This window comes from Rhinichthys klamathensis, unplaced genomic scaffold (assembly GCF_029890125.1).
Source record: "Rhinichthys klamathensis goyatoka isolate OS25496 unplaced genomic scaffold, OSU_Roscu_1.1 h1tg000035l_1, whole genome shotgun sequence".
In the NCBI taxonomy this organism is placed as follows: domain Eukaryota; kingdom Metazoa; phylum Chordata; class Actinopteri; order Cypriniformes; family Leuciscidae; genus Rhinichthys; species Rhinichthys klamathensis.
The window spans coordinates 992,314-1,012,500 of NW_026606583.1; the positions used below are offsets into that span (position 1 = coordinate 992,314).

Here is a 20,187-nt window from a genome sequence, read left to right on the forward strand (position 1 = left end):
TACCTAATCAAAGCCTTTGGGCCATCCTCCAAAATGGCAGCCAGCTGTGTCGCAGTTAAACTCAAAATCATGAGGTAGCTGTCAGATCACCAAAAAAATCTCAATGAGTCAAATTGGCTAACTCCATCATTATAGACTAGACATTTGTTATTATTATGTTTAAATTCATTTTTGAAGTGACATTATTACCGTCCCTGATTCAAGAGGGTGCAGATTTTCAGCCGCTTTTGCGCCTTTTCGGAGCACACTTAAGGTGTCTGGACCTCTTTAAAATCACTGCTGGCAGCGGTGGGATTCGAACCCACGCCCCCGAAGAGACTGAAGCCTAAATCCAGCACCTTAGACCCCTCGGCCACGCTACCCTAACAGCCTGAAACACGCCTCGGTCTTGCCGAAACTTAAGAGATCTAGTTTGGATCAATCAATTTTAAGCAACTATCGCCCAATCTCAAACTTACCTTTTATTTCAAAAATTTTAGAAAAAGTGGTTTTGAGCCAACTCCAGTCCTTCTTGACTGATAGTCTGATCTACGAGAAATTTCAGTCTGGTTTTAAACTACGTCACAGTACCGAATCTGCACTTCTGCGAGTCATGAATGACATTTTACTCAGTACTGATACAGGGCAATCTGTGGCTCTGGTCCTGCTGGACCTCAGCTCTGCTTTTGACCTTGTCGACCATGATATTTTAATCACTCGTCTTGAAGTATCCACAGGTCTTAGGGGCATGGTGTTGGAGTGGTTCCGCTCATACTTGCTTAACAGAAGTTATTCTGTTCGTATCGGGAAACAGTGCTCATCTAAAATGAAATTTGGGTCTGGCGTTCCGCAGGGTTCTATCCTTGGGCCAGAATTATTTAATCTGTACATGTTACCTCTGGGTTCTATTTTAACTAAACATGGGGTTTCTTATCACCTATATGCTGATGATACTCAAATTTACTTGCCCCTAAAACGTAATGACAAGTCTGCCTTAAAGCCACTACTGGACTGTATAGATGAACTGAAACTATGGCTTACTGATAACTTCTTGAGTTTAAATGAAAACAAGACAGAAATTATCCTGTTCGGCCCCAGTGATCGTAGTACACATGTTTGTGACCTTCTAACATTGTCACCTTTCAGTACCACCTGTACTCGTAATCTGGGCGTCTGGATTGATAACAACATTAACCTTGAAAAGCAGATAAGAGCTGTGGTAAAATCCTGCTTTTTTCATCTTCGTCTCTTAGCTAAGGTCAAGCCGTTTTTGTCTGGTAAACACTTTGAGATAGCCATGCATGCATTAATAACATCCAGATTGGACTATTGTAATTCTTTATATATTGGAGTTTCTCAGAAACATATCTCCCGTCTCCAATTAGTCCAAAATGCAGCTGCACGCCTTCTCAAAGGAAAACGTAAATTTGACCATATTACTCCGGTTCTGATCTCGCTACACTGGCTACCGATTAAATTTCGAATAGATTTTAAAGTTTTGCTTTTTGTTTTTAAATCTTTACAAAACATAGCTCCCCAGTACTTATCTGAACTGCTTCACCCAAAATTGAAGTCAAGATCACTAAGATCGGGGGAATCAAATTTACTCTCTGTCCCCAGGACCAGATTAAAAAACAGGGGTGACCGTGCATTCGCAGCTTATGGACCCAAATTATGGAATAGTCTACCCACAAATATCAGATCTGTCCAAACTCTGACATTATTTAAAACTTCTCTGAAAACGTACCTTTTTTCACTTGCTTTTAACGTACCTTGATGTGTCCGTCTTTCCTCCTCGACGTGTATCTGTTTGTTATGTGCATGTTTTTGTCTACCTTTGTATTGCCTTGTTAAGCACTTTGGTCAACGCTAGTTGTTTTAAATGTGCTATACAAATAAAATTGTATTGTATTGTACCCTGACGAGGCACATTTCGTGGGCCGTTTTTTGGCCATTTTTTTTTTCATAAATAGATTAAACGTTGGGTGCGGACCTTCATCGTCAGGCTCTGAAGCACGCCGAGTTCGGCCAAGGAAAGCAAAAGCGGCAGGGTTTGTAAGAGACCGGGAGCAAGCAGTGTCACTTCTCCAGTGTTTTCGCTTAGGCATAGGAGCCACGAGTGCCTTCTAAAATGCTGTCTTGGCAGCGGTGGGATTCGAACCCACGCCCCCGAAGAGACTGGAGCCTTAATCCAGCGCCTTAGACCGCTCGGCCACGCTACCTTGTGAGGGCACCTTCCGTGGGCCATTTTCGCCAATTTTTTCTTTTAATGTCTCTCTTCTCCACAGTTAAATCCGTCGAAATTCTACGTGCCTTGAAGGAGCACCTCGACAGGTGGAAAGGCCTCCTAAATACAGGGGGGACGCAGTTACACTCCTGGAGGCCCCCCTCCCTGCAGATTGCAATTCCATCTCTAATCAAACACACCTGAATTACCTAATCAAAGCCTTTGGGCCATCCTCCAAAATGGCAGCCAGCTGTGTCGCAGTTAAACTCAAAATCATGAGGTAGCTGTCAGATCACCAAAAAAATCTCAATGAGTCAAATTGGCTAGCTCCATCATTATAGACTAGACATTTGTTATTATTATGTTTAAATTCATTTTTGAAGTGACATTATTGCTGTCCCTGATTCAAGAGGGTGCAGATTTTCAGCCGCTTTTGCGCCTTTTCGGAGCACACTTAAGGTGTCTGGACCTCTTTAAAATCACTGCTGGCAGCGGTGGGATTCGAACCCACGCCCCCGAAGAGACTGAAGCCAAAAATCCAACACCTTAGACCCCTCGGCCACGCTACCCTGACGAGGCTCATTTTGTGGGCCGTTTTTTGGCCATTTTTTTTTTCATAAATAGATTAAACGTTGGGTGCGTACCTTCATCGTCAGGCTCTGAAGCACGCCGAGTTCGGCCAAGGAAAGCAAAAGCGGCAGGGTTTGGAAGAGACCGGGAGCAAGCAGTGTCACTTCTCCAGTGTTTTCGCTTAGGCATAGCAGCCACGAGTGCCTTCTAAAATGCTGTCTTGGCAGCGGCGGGATTCAAACCCACACCCCCGAAGAGACTGGAGCCTTAATCCAGCGCCTTACACCGCTCGGCCACGCTACCTTGTGAGGGCACCTTCCGTGGGCCATTTTCGCCAATTTTTTCTTATAATGTCTCTCTTCTCCACAGTTAAATCCGTCGAAATTCTATGTGCCTTGAAGGAGCACCTCGACAGGTGGAAAGGCCTCCTAAATACAGGGGGGACGCAGTTACACTCCTGGAGGCCCCCCTCCCTGCAGATTGCAATTCCATCTCTAATCAAACACACATGAATTACGTAATCAAAGCCTTTGGGCCATCCTCCAAAATGGCAGCCAGCTGTGTCGCAGTTAAACTCAAAATCATGAGGTAGCTGTCAGATCACCAAAAAAATCTAAATGAGTCAAATTGGCTAACTCCATCATTATAGACTAGACATTTGTTATTATTATGTTTAAATACATTTTTGAAGTGACATTATTACTGTCCCTGATTCAAGAGGGTTCAGATTTTCAGCCGCTTTTGCGCCTTTTCGGAGCACTCTTAAGGTGTCTGGCCCTCTTTAAAATCACTGCTGGCAGCGGTGGGATTCGAACCCACGCCCCCGAAGAGACTGGAGCCTAAATCCAGCGCCTTAGACCCCTCGGCCACGCTACCCTGACGTGGCTCGATACGTGGGCCGTTTTCTGGCCATTTTTTTTCCATAAATAGATTAAAGGTTGGGTGCGGACCTTCATCGCCAGGCTCTGAAGCACGCCGAGTTTGGCCAAGGAAAGCAAAAGCAGCAGGGTTTGGAAGAGTCCGGGAGCAAGCAGTGTCACTTCTCCAGTGTTTTCGCTTAGGCATAGCAGCCACGAGTGCCTTCTAAAGTGCTGTCTTGGCAGCGGTGGGATTCGAACCCACGCCCCCGAAGAGACTGGAGCCTTAATCCAGCGCCTTAGACTGCTCGGCCACGCTACCTTGTGAGGGCACCTTCTGTGGGCCATTTTCGCCAATTTTTTCTTTTAATGTCTCTCTTCTCCACAGTTAAATCCGTCGAAATTCTACGTGCCTTGAAGGAGCACCTCGACAGGTGGAAAGGCCTCCTAAATACAGGGGGGACGCAGTTACACTCCTGGAGGCCCCCCTCCCTGCAGATAGCAATTCCATCTCTAATCAAACACACCTGAATTACCTAATCAAAGCCTTTGGGCCATCCTCCAAAATGGCAGCCAGCTGTGTCGCAGTTAAACTTAAAATCATGAGGTAGCTGTCAGATCACCAAAAAAATCTCAATGAGTCAAATTGGCTAACTCCATCAGTATAGACTAGACATTTGTTATTATTATGTTTAAATTCATTTTTGAAGTGACATTATTGCTGTCCCTGATTCAAGAGGGTGCAGATTTTCAGCCGCTTTTGCGCCTTTTCGGAGCACACTTAAGGTGTCTGGCCCTCTTTAAAATCACTGCTGGCAGCGGTGGGATTCGGAACCCCTACCCCCGAAGAGACTGGAGCCTAAATCCAGCGTCTTAGACCCCTCGGCCACGCTACCCTGACGTGGCTCGATTCGTGGGCCGTTTTCTGGGCATTTTTTTTTTTCATAAATAGATTAAACGTTGGGTGCGGACCTTCATCGTCAGGCTCTGAAGCACGCCGAGTTCGGCCAAGGAAAGCAAAAGCGGCAGGGTTTGGAAGAGACCGGGAGCAAGCAGTGTCACTTCTCCAGTGTTTTCGCTTAGGCATAGCAGCCACGAGTGCCTTCTAAAATACTGTCTTGGCAGCGGTGGGATTAGAACCCACACCCCCGAAGAGACTGGAGCCTTAATCCAGCGCCTTAGACCGCTCGGCCACGCTACCTTGTGAGGGCACCTTCCGTGGGCCATTTTCGCCAATTTTTTCTTTTAATGTCTCTCTTCTCCACAGTTAAATCCGTCGAAATTCTACGTGCCTTGAAGGAGCACCTCGACAGGTGGAAAGGCCTCCTAAATACAGGGGGGACGCAGTTACACTCCTGGAGGCCCCCCTCCCTGCAGATTGCAATTCCATCTCTAATCAAACACACCTGAAATAGACCCCTCGGCCACGCTACCCTGACGTGGCTCGATTCGTGGGCCGTTTTCTGGCCATTTTTTTTTCATAAATAGATTAAACGTTGGGTGCGGACCTTAATCGTCAGGCTCTGAAGCACGCCGAGTTCGGCCAAGGAAAGCAAAAGCGGCAGGGTTTGGAAGAGACCGGGAGCAAGCAGTGTCACTTCTCCAGTGTTTTCGCTTAGGCATAGCAGCCACGAGTGCCTTCTAAAATACTGTCTTGGCAGCGGTGGGATCTGAACCCACGCCCCCGAAGAGACTGGAGCCTTAATCCAGCGCCTTAGACCGCTCGGCCACGCTACCTTGTGAGGGCACCTTCCGTGGGCCATTTTCGCCAATTTTTTCTCTTAATGGCTCTCTTCTCCACAGTTAAATCCGTCGAAATTCTACGTGCCTTGAAGGAGCACCTCGACAGGTGGAAAGGCCTCCTAAATACAGGGGGGACGCAGTTACACTCCTAAAGGCCCCCTCGCTGCAGATTGCAATTCCATCTCTAATAAAACACACCTGACTTACCTAATCAAAGCCTTTGGGCCATCCTCCAAAATGGCAGCCAGCTGTGTCGCAGTTAAACTCAAAATCATGAGGTAGCTGTCAGATCACCAAAAAAATCTCAATGAGTCAAATTGGCTAACTCCATCATTATAGACTAGACATTTGTTATTATTATGTTTAAATTCATTTTTGCTGTCCCTGATTCAAGAGGGTGCAGATTTTCAGCCGCTTTTGCGCCTTAGACCAGCGCCTTAGACCGCTCGGCCACGCTACCTTGTGAGGGCATCTTCCGTGGGCCATTTTCGCCAATTTTTTCTTTTAATGTCTCTCTTCTCCACAGTTAAATCCGTCGAAATTCTACGTGCCTTGAAGGAGCACCTCGACAGGTGGAAAGGCCTCCTAAATACAGGGGGGACGCAGTTACACTCCTGGAGGCCCCCCTCCCTGCAGATTGCAATTCCATCTCTATTCAAACACACCTGAATTACCTAATCAAAGCCTTTGGGCCATCCTCCAAAATGGCAGCCAGCTGTGTCGCAGTTAAACTCAAAATCATGAGGTAGCTGTCAGATCACCAAAAAAATCTCAATGAGTCAAATTGGCTAACTCCATCATTATAGACTAGACTTTTGTTATTATTATGTTTAAATTCATTTTTGAAGTGACATTATTGCTGTCCCTGATTCAAGAGGGTGCAGATTTTCAGCCGCTTTTGCGCCTTTTCGGAGCACTCTTAAGGTGTCTGGCCCTCTTTAAAATCACTGCTGGCAGCGGTGGGATTCGAACCCACGCCCCCGAAGAGACTGAAGCCTAAATCCAGCGTCTTAGACCCCTCGGCCACGCTACCCTGACGTGGCTCGATTCGTGGGCCGTTTTCTGGCCATTTTTTTTTCATAAATAGATTAAACGTTGGGTGCGGACCTTCATCGTCAGGCTCTGAAGCACGCCGAGTTTGGCCAAGGAAAGCAAAAGCGGCAGGGTTTGGAAGAGTCCGGGAGCAAGCAGTGTCACTTCTCCAGTGTTTTCGCTTAGGCATAGCAGCCACGAGTGCCTTCTAAAATGCTGTCTTGGCAGCGGTGGGATTCGAACCCACGCCCCCGAAGAGACTGGAGCCTTAATCCAGCGCCTTAGACCGTTCGGCCACGCTACCTTGTGAGGGCACCTTCCGTGGGCCATTTTCGCCAATTTTTTCTTTTAATGTCTCTCTTCTCCACAGTTAAATCCGTCGAAATTCTACGTGCCTTGAAGGAGCACCTCGACAGGTGGAAAGGCCTCCTAAATACAGGGGGGACGCAGTTACACTCCTGGAGGCCCCCCTCCCTGCAGATTGCAATTCCATCTCTAATCAAACACACCTGAATTACCTAATCAAAGCCTTTGGGCCATCCTCCAAAATGGCAGCCAGCTGTGTCGCAGTTAAACTCAAAATCATGAGGTAGCTGTCAGATCACCAAAAAAATCTCAATGAGTCAAATTGGCTAACTCCATCATTATAGACTAGACATTTGTTATTATTATGTTTAAATTCATTTTTGAAGTGACATTATTACCGTCCCTGATTCAAGAGGGTGCAGATTTTCAGCCGCTTTTGCGCCTTTTCGGAGCACACTTAAGGTGTCTGGACCTCTTTAAAATCACTGCTGGCAGCGGTGGGATTCGAACCCACGCCCCCGAAGAGACTGAAGCCTAAATCCAGCACCTTAGACCCCTCGGCCACGCTACCCTGACGAGGCACATTTCGTGGGCCGTTTTTTGGCCATTTTTTTTTTCATAAATAGATTAAACGTTGGGTGCGGACCTTCATCGTCAGGCTCTGAAGCACGCCGAGTTCGGCCAAGGAAAGCAAAAGCGGCAGGGTTTGTAAGAGACCGGGAGCAAGCAGTGTCACTTCTCCAGTGTTTTCGCTTAGGCATAGCAGCCACGAGTGCCTTCTAAAATGCTGTCTTGGCAGCGGCGGGATTCAAACCCACACCCCCGAAGAGACTGGAGCCTTAATCCAGCGCCTTACACCGCTCGGCCACGCTACCTTGTGAGAGCACCTTCCGTGGGCCATTTTCGCCAATTTTTTCTTATAATGTCTCTCTTCTCCACAGTTAAATCCGTCGAAATTCTACGTGCCTTAAAGGAGCACCTCGACAGGTGGAAAGGCCTCCTAAATACAGGGGGGACGCAGTTACACTCCTGGAGGCCCCCCTACCTGCAGATTGCAATTCCATCTCTAATCAAACACACCTGAATTACCTAATCAAAGCCTTTGGGCCATCCTCCAAAATGGCAGCCAGCTGTGTCGCAGTTAAACTCAAAATCATGAGGTAGCTGTCAGATCACCAAAAAAATCTCAATGAGTCAAATTGGCTAACTCCATCATTATAGACTAGACATTTGTTATTATTATGTTTAAATTAATTTTTGAAGTGACATTATTGCTGTCCCTGATTCAAGAGGGTGCAGATTTTCAGCCGCTTTTGCGCCTTTTCGGAGCACACTTAAGGTGTCTGGCCCTCTTTAAAATCACTGCTGGCAGCAGTGGGATTTGAACCCACACCCCCGATGAGACTGGAGCCTAAATCCAGCGCCTTAGACCCCTCGGCCACGCTACCCTGACGAGGCTCATTTCGTGGGCCGTTTTCTGGCCATTTTTTTTTTCATAAATAGATTAAACGTTGGGTGCGTACCTTCATCGTCAGGCTCTGAAGCACGCCGAGTTCGGCCAAGGAAAGCAAAAGCGGCAGGGTTTGGAAGAGACCGGGAGCAAGCAGTGTCACTTCTCCAGTGTTTTCGCTTAGGCATAGGAGCCACGAGTGCCTTCTAAAATGCTGTCTTGGCAGCGGTGGGATTCGAACCCACGCCCCCGAAGAGACTGGAGCCTTAATCCAGCGCCTTAGACCGCTCGGCCACGCTACCTTGTGAGGGCACCTTCCGTGGGCCATTTTCGCCAATTTTTTCTTTTAATGTCTCTCTTCTCCACAGTTAAATCCGTCGAAATTCTACGTGCCTTGAAGGAGCACCTCGACAGGTGGAAAGGCCTCCTAAATACAGGGGGGACGCAGTTACACTCCTGGAGGCCCCCCTCCCTGCAGATTGCAATTCCATCTCTAATCAAACACACCTGAATTACCTAATCAAAGCCTTTGGGCCATCCTCCAAAATGGCAGCCAGCTGTGTCGCAGTTAAACTCAAAATCATGAGGTAGCTGTCAGATCACCAAAAAAATCTCAATGAGTCAAATTGGCTAGCTCCATCATTATAGACTAGACATTTGTTATTATTATGTTTAAATTCATTTTTGAAGTGACATTATTGCTGTCCCTGATTCAAGAGGGTGCAGATTTTCAGCCGCTTTTGCGCCTTTTCGGAGCACACTTAAGGTGTCTGGACCTCTTTAAAATCACTGCTGGCAGCGGTGGGATTCGAACCCACGCCCCCGAAGAGACTGAAGCCAAAAATCCAGCACCTTAGACCCCTCGGCCACGATACCCTGACGAGGCTCATTTCGTGGGCCGTTTTTTGGCCATTTTTTTTTTCATAAATAGATTAAACGTTGGGTGCGTACCTTCATCGTCAGGCTCTGAAGCACGCCGAGTTCGGCCAAGGAAAGCAAAAGCGGCAGGGTTTGGAAGAGACCGGGAGCAAGCAGTGTCACTTCTCCAGTGTTTTCGCTTAGGCATAGCAGCCACGAGTGCCTTCTAAAATGCTGTCTTGGCAGCGGCGGGATTCAAACCCACACCCCCGAAGAGACTGGAGCCTTAATCCAGCGCCTTACACCGCTCGGCCACGCTACCTTGTGAGGGCACCTTCCGTGGGCCATTTTCGCCAATTTTTTCTTATAATGTCTCTCTTCTCCACAGTTAAATCCGTCGAAATTCTACGTGCCTTAAAGGAGCACCTCGACAGGTGGAAAGGCCTCCTAAATACAGGGGGGACGCAGTTACACTCCTGGAGGCCCCCCTACCTGCAGATTGCAATTCCATCTCTAATCAAACACACCTGAATTACCTAATCAAAGCCTTTGGGCCATCCTCCAAAATGGCAGCCAGCTGTGTCGCAGTTAAACTCAAAATCATGAGGTAGCTGTCAGATCACCAAAAAAATCTCAATGAGTCAAATTGGCTAACTCCATCATTATAGACTAGACATTTGTTATTATTATGTTTAAATTCATTTTTGAAGTGACATTATTGCTGTCCCTGATTCAAGAGGGTGCAGATTTTCAGCCGCTTTTGCGCCTTTTCGGAGCACACTTAAGGTGTCTGGCCCTCTTTAACATCACTGCTGGCAGCAGTGGGATTCGAACCCACGCCCCCGAAGAGACTGGAGCCTAAATCCAGCGCCTTAGACCCCTCGGCCACGCTACCCTGACGAGGCTCATTTCGTGGGCCGTTTTCTGGCCATTTTTTTTTTCATAAATAGATTAAACGTTGGGTGCTTACCTTCATCGTCAGGCTCTGAAGCACGCCGAGTTCGGCCAAGGAAAGCAAAAGCGGCAGGGTTTGGAAGAGACCGGGAGCAAGCAGTGTCACTTCTCCAGTGTTTTCGCTTAGGCATAGGAGCCACGAGTGCCTTCTAAAATGCTGTCTTGGCAGCGGTGGGATTCGAACCCACGCCCCCGAAGAGACTGGAGCCTTAATCCAGCGCCTTAGACCGCTCGGCCACGCTACCTTGTGAGGGCACCTTCCGTGGGCCATTTTCGCCAATTTTTTCTTTTAATGTCTCTCTTCTCCACAGTTAAATCCATCGAAATTCTACGTGCCTTGAAGGAGCACCTCGACAGGTGGAAAGGCCTCCTAAATACAGGGGGGACGCAGTTACACTCCTGGAGGCCCCCCTCCCTGCAGATTGCAATTCCATCTCTAATCAAACACACCTGAATTACCTAATCAAAGCCTTTGGGCCATCCTCCAAAATGGCAGCCAGCTGTGTCGCAGTTAAACTCAAAATCATGAGGTAGCTGTCAGATCACCAAAAAAATCTCAATGAGTCAAATTGGCTAACTCCATCATTATAGACTAGACATTTGTTATTATTATGTTTAAATTCATTTTTGAAGTGACATTATTGCTGTCCCTGATTCAAGAGGGTGCAGATTTTCAGCCGCTTTTGCGCCTTTTCGGAGCACACTTAAGGTGTCTGGACCTCTTTAAAATCACTGCTGGCAGCGGTGGGATTCGAACCCACGCCCCCGAAGAGACTGAAGCCAAAAATCCAGCACCTTAGACCCCTCGGCCACGCTACCCTGACGAGGCTCATTTCGTGGGCCGTTTTTTGGCCATTTTTTTTTTCATAAATAGATTAAACGTTGGGTGCGTACCTTCATCGTCAGGCTCTGAAGCACGCCGAGTTCGGCCAAGGAAAGCAAAAGCGGCAGGGTTTGTAAGAGACCGGGAGCAAGCAGTGTCACTTCTCCAGTGTTTTCGCTTAGGCATAGCAGCCACGAGTGCCTTCTAAAATGCTGTCTTGGCAGCGGCGGGATTCAAAACCACACCCCCGAAGAGACTGGAGCCTTAATCCAGCGCCTTACACCGCTCGGCCACGCTACCTTGTGAGGGCACCTTCCGTGGGCCATTTTCGCCAATTTTTTCTTATAATGTCTCTCTTCTCCACAGTTAAATCCGTCGAAATTCTACGTGCCTTAAAGGAGCACCTCGACAGGTGGAAAGGCCTCCTAAATACAGGGGGGACGCAGTTACACTCCTGGAGGCTCCCCTACCTGCAGATTGCAATTCCATCTCTAATCAAACACACCTGAATTACCTAATCAAAGCCTTTGGGCCATCCTCCAAAATGGCAGCCAGCTGTGTCGCAGTTAAACTCAAAATCATGAGGTAGCTATCAGATCACCAAAAAAATCTCAATGAGTCAAATTGGCTAACTCCATCATTATAGACTAGACATTTGTTATTATTATGTTTAAATTCATTTTTGAAGTGACATTATTGCTGTCCCTGATTCAAGAGGGTGCAGATTTTCAGCCGCTTTTGCGCCTTTTCGGAGCACACTTAAGGTGTCTGGCCCTCTTTAAAATCACTGCTGGCAGCAGTGGGATTCAAACCCACACCCCGGAAGAGACTGGAGCCTAAATCCAGCGCCTTAGACCCCTCGGCCACGCTGCCCTGACGAGGCTCATTTCGTGGGCCGTTTTCTGGCCATTTTTTTTTTCATAAATAGATTAAACGTTGGGTGCGTACCTTCATCGTCAGGCTCTGAAGCACGCCGAGTTCGGCCAAGGAAAGCAAAAGCGGCAGGGTTTGGAAGAGACCGGGAGCAAGCAATGTCACTTCTCCAGTGTTTTCACTTAGGCATAGGAGCCACGAGTGCCTTCTAAAATGCTGTCTTGGCAGCGGTGGGATTCGAAACCCACGCCCCCGAAGAGACTGGAGCCTTAATCCAGCGCCTTAGACCGCTCGGCCACGCTACCTTGTGAGGGCACCTTCCGTGGGCCATTTTCGCCAATTTTTTCTTTTAATGTCTCTCTTCTCCACAGTTAAATCCGTCGAAATTCTATGTGCCTTGAAGGAGCACCTCGACAGGTGGAAAGGCCTCCTAAATACAGGGGGGACGCAGTTACACTCCTGGAGGCCCCCCTCCCTGCAGATTGCAATTCCATCTCTAATCAAACACACATGAATTACGTAATCAAAGCCTTTGGGCCATCCTCCAAAATGGCAGCCAGCTGTGTCGCAGTTAAACTCAAAATCATGAGGTAGCTGTCAGATCACCAAAAAAATCTAAATGAGTCAAATTGGCTAACTCCATCATTATAGACTAGACATTTGTTATTATTATGTTTAAATACATTTTTGAAGTGACATTATTACTGTCCCTGATTCAAGAGGGTTCAGATTTTCAGCCGCTTTTGCGCCTTTTCGGAGCACTCTTAAGGTGTCTGGCCCTCTTTAAAATCACTGCTGGCAGCGGTGGGATTCGAACCCACGCCCCCGAAGAGACTGGAGCCTAAATCCAGCGCCTTAGACCCCTCGGCCACGCTACCCTGACGTGGCTCGATACGTGGGCCGTTTTCTGGCCATTTTTTTTCCATAAATAGATTAAAGGTTGGGTGCGGACCTTCATCGCCAGGCTCTGAAGCACGCCGAGTTTGGCCAAGGAAAGCAAAAGCGGCAGGGTTTGGAAGAGTCCGGGAGCAAGCAGTGTCACTTCTCCAGTGTTTTCGCTTAGGCATAGCAGCCACGAGTGCCTTCTAAAGTGCTGTCTTGGCAGCGGTGGGATTCGAACCCACGCCCCCGAAGAGACTGGAGCCTTAATCCAGCGCCTTAGACTGCTCGGCCACGCTACCTTGTGAGGGCACCTTCCGTGGGCCATTTTCGCCAATTTTTTCTTTTAATGTCTCTCTTCTCCACAGTTAAATCCGTCGAAATTCTACGTGCCTTGAAGGAGCACCTCGACAGGTGGAAAGGCCTCCTAAATACAGGGGGGACGCAGTTACACTCCTGGAGGCCCCCCTCCCTGCAGATAGCAATTCCATCTCTAATCAAACACACCTGAATTACCTAATCAAAGCCTTTGGGCCATCCTCCAAAATGGCAGCCAGCTGTGTCGCAGTTAAACTTAAAATCATGAGGTAGCTGTCAGATCACCAAAAAAATCTCAATGAGTCAAATTGGCTAACTCCATCAGTATAGACTAGACATTTGTTATTATTATGTTTAAATTCATTTTTGAAGTGACATTATTGCTGTCCCTGATTCAAGAGGGTGCAGATTTTCAGCCGCTTTTGCGCCTTTTCGGAGCACACTTAAGGTGTCTGGCCCTCTTTAAAATCACTGCTGGCAGCGGTGGGATTCGGAACCCCTACCCCCGAAGAGACTGGAGCCTAAATCCAGCGTCTTAGACCCCTCGGCCACGCTACCCTGACGTGGCTCGATTCGTGGGCCGTTTTCTGGGCATTTTTTTTTTTCATAAATAGATTAAACGTTGGGTGCGGACCTTCATCGTCAGGCTCTGAAGCACGCCGAGTTCGGCCAAGGAAAGCAAAAGCGGCAGGGTTTGGAAGAGACCGGGAGCAAGCAGTGTCACTTCTCCAGTGTTTTCGCTTAGGCATAGCAGCCACGAGTGCCTTCTAAAATACTGTCTTGGCAGCGGTGGGATTAGAACCCACACCCCCGAAGAGACTGGAGCCTTAATCCAGCGCCTTAGACCGCTCGGCCACGCTACCTTGTGAGGGCACCTTCCGTGGGCCATTTTCGCCAATTTTTTCTTTTAATGTCTCTCTTCTCCACAGTTAAATCCGTCGAAATTCTACGTGCCTTGAAGGAGCACCTCGACAGGTGGAAAGGCCTCCTAAATACAGGGGGGACGCAGTTACACTCCTGGAGGCCCCCCTCCCTGCAGATTGCAATTCCATCTCTAATCAAACACACCTGAAATAGACCCCTCGGCCACGCTACCCTGACGTGGCTCGATTCGTGGGCCGTTTTCTGGCCATTTTTTTTTCATAAATAGATTAAACGTTGGGTGCGGACCTTAATCGTCAGGCTCTGAAGCACGCCGAGTTCGGCCAAGGAAAGCAAAAGCGGCAGGGTTTGGAAGAGACCGGGAGCAAGCAGTGTCACTTCTCCAGTGTTTTCGCTTAGGCATAGCAGCCACGAGTGCCTTCTAAAATACTGTCTTGGCAGCGGTGGGATCTGAACCCACGCCCCCGAAGAGACTGGAGCCTTAATCCAGCGCCTTAGACCGCTCGGCCACGCTACCTTGTGAGGGCACCTTCCGTGGGCCATTTTCGCCAATTTTTTCTCTTAATGGCTCTCTTCTCCACAGTTAAATCCGTCGAAATTCTACGTGCCTTGAAGGAGCACCTCGACAGGTGGAAAGGCCTCCTAAATACAGGGGGGACGCAGTTACACTCCTAAAGGCCCCCTCGCTGCAGATTGCAATTCCATCTCTAATAAAACACACCTGACTTACCTAATCAAAGCCTTTGGGCCATCCTCCAAAATGGCAGCCAGCTGTGTCGCAGTTAAACTCAAAATCATGAGGTAGCTGTCAGATCACCAAAAAAATCTCAATGAGTCAAATTGGCTAACTCCATCATTATAGACTAGACATTTGTTATTATTATGTTTAAATTCATTTTTGAAGTGACATTATTGCTGTCCCTGATTCAAGAGGGTGCAGATTTTCAGCCGCTTTTGCGCCTTAGACCAGCGCCTTAGACCGCTCGGCCACGCTACCTTGTGAGGGCATCTTCCGTGGGCCATTTTCGCCAATTTTTTCTTTTAATGTCTCTCTTCTCCACAGTTAAATCCGTCGAAATTCTACGTGCCTTGAAGGAGCACCTCGACAGGTGGAAAGGCCTCCTAAATACAGGGGGGACGCAGTTACACTCCTGGAGGCCCCCCTCCCTGCAGATTGCAATTCCATCTCTAATCAAACACACCTGAATTACCTAATCAAAGCCTTTGGGCCATCCTCCAAAATGGCAGCCAGCTGTGTCGCAGTTAAACTCAAAATCATGAGGTAGCTGTCAGATCACCAAAAAAATCTCAATGAGTCAAATTGGCTAACTCCATCATTATAGACTAGACTTTTGTTATTATTATGTTTAAATTCATTTTTGAAGTGACATTATTGCTGTCCCTGATTCAAGAGGGTGCAGATTTTCAGCCGCTTTTGCGCCTTTTCGGAGCACTCTTAAGGTGTCTGGCCCTCTTTAAAATCACTGCTGGCAGCGGTGGGATTCGAACCCACGCCCCCGAAGAGACTGGAGCCTAAATCCAGCGTCTTAGACCCCTCGGCCACGCTACCCTGACGTGGCTCGATTCGTGGGCCGTTTTCTGGCCATTTTTTTTTCATAAATAGATTAAACGTTGGGTGCGGACCTTCATCGTCAGGCTCTGAAGCACGCCGAGTTTGGCCAAGGAAAGCAAAAGCGGCAGGGTTTGGAAGAGTCCGGGAGCAAGCAGTGTCACTTCTCCAGTGTTTTCGCTTAGGCATAGCAGCCACGAGTGCCTTCTAAAATGCTGTCTTGGCAGCGGTGGGATTCGAACCCACGCCCCCGAAGAGACTGGAGCCTTAATCCAGCGCCTTAGACCGTTCGGCCACGCTACCTTGTGAGGGCACCTTCCGTGGGCCATTTTCGCCAATTTTTTCTTTTAATGTCTCTCTTCTCCACAGTTAAATCCGTCGAAATTCTACGTGCCTTGAAGGAGCACCTCGACAGGTGGAAAGGCCTCCTAAATACAGGGGGGACGCAGTTACACTCCTGGAGGCCCCCCTCCCTGCAGATTGCAATTCCATCTCTAATCAAACACACCTGAATTACCTAATCAAAGCCTTTGGGCCATCCTCCAAAATGGCAGCCAGCTGTGTCGCAGTTAAACTCAAAATCATGAGGTAGCTGTCAGATCACCAAAAAAATCTCAATGAGTCAAATTGGCTAACTCCATCATTATAGACTAGACATTTGTTATTATTATGTTTAAATTCATTTTTGAAGTGACATTATTACCGTCCCTGATTCAAGAGGGTGCAGATTTTCAGCCGCTTTTGCGCCTTTTCGGAGCACACTTAAGGTGTCTGGACCTCTTTAAAATCACTGCTGGCAGCGGTGGGATTCGAACCCACGCCCCCGAAGAGACTGAAGCCTAAATCCAGCACCTTAGACCCCTCGGCCACGCTACCCTGACGAGGCACATTTCGTGGGCCGTTTTTTGGCCATTTTTTTTTTCATAAATAGATTAAACGTTGGGTGCGGACCTTCATCGTCAGGCTCTGAAGCACGCCGAGTTCGGCCAAGGAAAGCAAAAGCGGCAGGGTTTGTAAGAGACCGGGAGCAAGCAGTGTCACTTCTCCAGTGTTTTCGCTTAGGCATAGCAGCCACGAGTGCCTTCTAAAATGCTGTCTTGGCAGCGGCGGGATTCAAACCCACACCCCCGAAGAGACTGGAGCCTTAATCCAGCGCCTTACACCGCTCGGCCACGCTACCTTGTGAGAGCACCTTCCGTGGGCCATTTTCGCCAATTTTTTCTTATAATGTCTCTCTTCTCCACAGTTAAATCCGTCGAAATTCTACGTGCCTTAAAGGAGCACCTCGACAGGTGGAAAGGCCTCCTAAATACAGGGGGGACGCAGTTACACTCCTGGAGGCCCCCCTACCTGCAGATTGCAATTCCATCTCTAATCAAACACACCTGAATTACCTAATCAAAGCCTTTGGGCCATCCTCCAAAATGGCAGCCAGCTGTGTCGCAGTTAAACTCAAAATCATGAGGTAGCTGTCAGATCACCAAAAAAATCTCAATGAGTCAAATTGGCTAACTCCATCATTATAGACTAGACATTTGTTATTATTATGTTTAAATTCATTTTTGAAGTGACATTATTGCTGTCCCTGATTCAAGAGGGTGCAGATTTTCAGCCGCTTTTGCGCCTTTTCGGAGCACACTTAAGGTGTCTGGCCCTCTTTAAAATCACTGCTGGCAGCAGTGGGATTTGAACCCACACCCCCGATGAGACTGGAGCCTAAATCCAGCGCCTTAGACCCCTCGGCCACGCTACCCTGACGAGGCTCATTTCGTGGGCCGTTTTCTGGCCATTTTTTTTTTCATAAATAGATTAAACGTTGGGTGCGTACCTTCATCGTCAGGCTCTGAAGCACGCCGAGTTCGGCCAAGGAAAGCAAAAGCGGCAGGGTTTGGAAGAGACCGGGAGCAAGCAGTGTCACTTCTCCAGTGTTTTCGCTTAGGCATAGGAGCCACGAGTGCCTTCTAAAATGCTGTCTTGGCAGCGGTGGGATTCGAACCCACGCCCCCGAAGAGACTGGAGCCTTAATCCAGCGCCTTAGACCGCTCAGCCACGCTACCTTGTGAGGGCACCTTCCGTGGGCCATTTTCGCCAATTTTTTCTTTTAATGTCTCTCTTCTCCACAGTTAAATCCGTCGAAATTCTACGTGCCTTGAAGGAGCACCTCGACAGGTGGAAAGGCCTCCTAAATACAGGGGGGACGCAGTTACACTCCTGGAGGCCCCCCTCCCTGCAGATTGCAATTCCATCTCTAATCAAACACACCTGAATTACCTAATCAAAGCCTTTGGGCCATCCTCCAAAATGGCAGCCAGCTGTGTCGCAGTTAAACTCAAAATCATGAGGTAGCTGTCAGATCACCAAAAAAATCTCAATGAGTCAAATTGGCTAGCTCCATCATTATAGACTAGACATTTGTTATTATTATGTTTAACCCTCTGGGGACCAGAAACGCGCCCGCGCGTTTTGCCGTTTTTTTTTAACATAGCAGAAAAATAGACTTAAAATACTCTGTTGATTTTGATCGTACAAGTGTTATACATCAATCGATCCTGTTAATTGTCTATTATTTTTCTGTATACTCACAATAAAAACAAAGTTTTGTGCTTTTTGTCAAATAAAGAAAAATAAACATGATGCGAGTTTTGCCTTCTCTCTGTCAGTGCAGTCCATTCTGAAACACGTCCGAAAAATTAACTCTAACTCTGCAAATACTTGTCATACAGGCACGAGAGGTTTTTCTTTATGAAGCTTGAATTCTCTTCTTTTTAATGATGTAATTTATATAAAAAACAAATATTCTCAGTTTATGTAATCTGTATGAAAAGAGAGTGCTGTCAGATTTTTTTTCCCCAGCTCATTACACTTCATTACGCGTTAATCTGACACGCCCACGGAGGACGCGCGCTATTCAAACGCAAATGTCGAGGCAAGCCATGACAATGCCCACATCAGCCGTTCCACCGCGGCGGTAAAATGTGGGGTGTATTTGCTGCCTTTTACCGCCAAGAGGCGCTACAATCATAGACTCTGAAAAGTGTTTGTTTATTCTCTCTAATGCGTAATCTGCTGCCGCACCGCACTGATTCAGAGCGTTTGAAAGCTGGTAGCAGATGAATTCAACAAGTGAAACGTAGTTAAAATAATTCATAATCACAATACTGAAATTAGGCTACTGAAATGAAATTGAATAAATAATGAAAAAGTAAAACATTGCAATAAAAACAGTCACAGACGTATAGACGATAGCTCAGTGGTTAACGCAACAACACGAGCTTCGAGGAGCTTCAATCGACTCGGATCGAATCTCAATGTAGCATACATGTTGTTAACCGATGTTGCCCTACAGCGTTTATGTTTAACCTTCTTGATGCTTAAATAGCTAACTGTTTATAACTGTTTACTTATTTAAAGTCAAGAGTTTTGTTTAATTATTATTACAACATAAATTTGCTACATTCCTGTAGAACCGCAGCCGCTGCACAAAGGACAAAAACTGATGAAGGAAGATTGTCAGCCGATTGCATCAGAAAATGAAAATGAAGAAGCACGTCTTTAGTCTGCTAAATTATTGTGTAATGTAAAAGAACACTAAAATTACTTAAGTTTGAAACCAAGTTCGAACATTTCAAGGTTTAAATAAAGTGTCGGGACAGTTTTTTTTATTTAAAACAGGGTTGCATCGGGTTTAGAGTTTATTTCTTTTGCGATGCAAAATAAGAAACACTAGGCTAATCTTATTCTTGCGACATTTTAAATTTGTATTGCCAAAGAAATGACAGCTATATTAAACAATTAAAACAGTAGGCCTACAAAACGAAAATTGTCCAAAGCAACATAATTAAATTAAAACATGCGTTTTTCTTTGCCTCTCTCGCGCTGAATCTCTTTTTAACAAGTTTATTTAGTCTCCCTCGCTCTCCATATGAAAGAGGAACATTAACACCTATGCCTATTGTCCTGCGCGCTCGATACAGCACTGAACTGTCCCTCCAACCCCCCACCGGCTATTGGAGTCTGAGGCTGATTTAACACAAAGAGAAGTCACAATTCACACTTAAATCGCTATTCTAGACAGTGTTGATAATGAAGGAATTAAATGATTTAAGTTACATGTAGCCTAGTGATATTTCTGTCATAAAAGCTTATTACTAAATATTTAATTATTTCAGTAATTGATGAAATAAAACTGGTTTGGGCCAGCTTTTTCCAAGCAAAACTAAATATAATCTGAAAAAACGCATGTTAATTTGTTTTCATGAACAAAATGTTCAACTCAATATTAAAGTCTACAGGGATCTTTGGATCCTTTCAACCAGGCATGCAATTTGTGAATTAAGTTTTTTTATTTTTATTTTTTATTCAAATAAATATCGAACCACGGTGCTTCGTGGTAATGCTGCTAAATTAAATAACATGTATTGAATAATTATGAACTTAAATGAAACAATATCGCAACATTTCGACAAATGCATTATTTGATCTGTTTTTACATTTTAATTCAGGGCGATTTAGCCTGCTACATTTAATTAGAGCGAGATTTTCACCCTTGTCTTGTCATTTTCTCATTGGGAAGCGCTTACAGCACGGCCGCATTAACAATAGGGCTAGGCGGGGCTAAAGCCCCGGGGCCCGAACAAGGAGGGGGCCCTTGATTGGCTGTGGAGCAGATACTACTACCCTTCTGATTGCCAAAGCCTTACCACGCAACGCCCCCCACAAATTAGCCCTGTTATTTAGTAGCGCTTTGCCGAATATTCCATGCATTATCATGGAATCATTATCATTAATATTATAGTGACCGTTCGCAAAGACCCGCCTTTTTTAGTTACTGTGTGACAAGCCAGGCGGCTCTCACGAGTCACGCAC

General features: G+C 46.8%; 8 non-coding genes across 8 annotated transcripts; all 8 read right to left on the reverse strand.

Annotated features, from left to right (window-relative positions):
* Positions 1–2,119: 2,119 nt before the first annotated feature.
* trnal-aag (transfer RNA leucine (anticodon AAG)) lies at positions 2,120–2,201 on the reverse strand. Its single transcript has one exon. It is a non-coding gene; the product is annotated as a tRNA-Leu (tRNA).
* Positions 2,202–3,570: 1,369 nt separating this feature from the next.
* On the reverse strand, positions 3,571–3,652 carry trnal-uag (transfer RNA leucine (anticodon UAG)). The gene has a single exon. It is a non-coding gene; the product is annotated as a tRNA-Leu (tRNA).
* A 2,978-nt stretch (positions 3,653–6,630) lies between these two features.
* trnal-aag (transfer RNA leucine (anticodon AAG)) lies at positions 6,631–6,712 on the reverse strand. Its single transcript has one exon. It is a non-coding gene; the product is annotated as a tRNA-Leu (tRNA).
* A 1,672-nt stretch (positions 6,713–8,384) lies between these two features.
* On the reverse strand, positions 8,385–8,466 carry trnal-aag (transfer RNA leucine (anticodon AAG)). The gene has a single exon. It is a non-coding gene; the product is annotated as a tRNA-Leu (tRNA).
* Positions 8,467–9,835: 1,369 nt separating this feature from the next.
* Positions 9,836–9,917, reverse strand: trnal-uag (transfer RNA leucine (anticodon UAG)). Its single transcript has one exon. It is a non-coding gene; the product is annotated as a tRNA-Leu (tRNA).
* A 222-nt stretch (positions 9,918–10,139) lies between these two features.
* trnal-aag (transfer RNA leucine (anticodon AAG)) lies at positions 10,140–10,221 on the reverse strand. Its single transcript has one exon. It is a non-coding gene; the product is annotated as a tRNA-Leu (tRNA).
* Positions 10,222–12,468: 2,247 nt separating this feature from the next.
* trnal-uag (transfer RNA leucine (anticodon UAG)) lies at positions 12,469–12,550 on the reverse strand. Its single transcript has one exon. It is a non-coding gene; the product is annotated as a tRNA-Leu (tRNA).
* Positions 12,551–15,542: 2,992 nt separating this feature from the next.
* Positions 15,543–15,624, reverse strand: trnal-aag (transfer RNA leucine (anticodon AAG)). The gene has a single exon. It is a non-coding gene; the product is annotated as a tRNA-Leu (tRNA).
* Between the last annotated feature and the right edge of the window lie 4,563 nt (positions 15,625–20,187).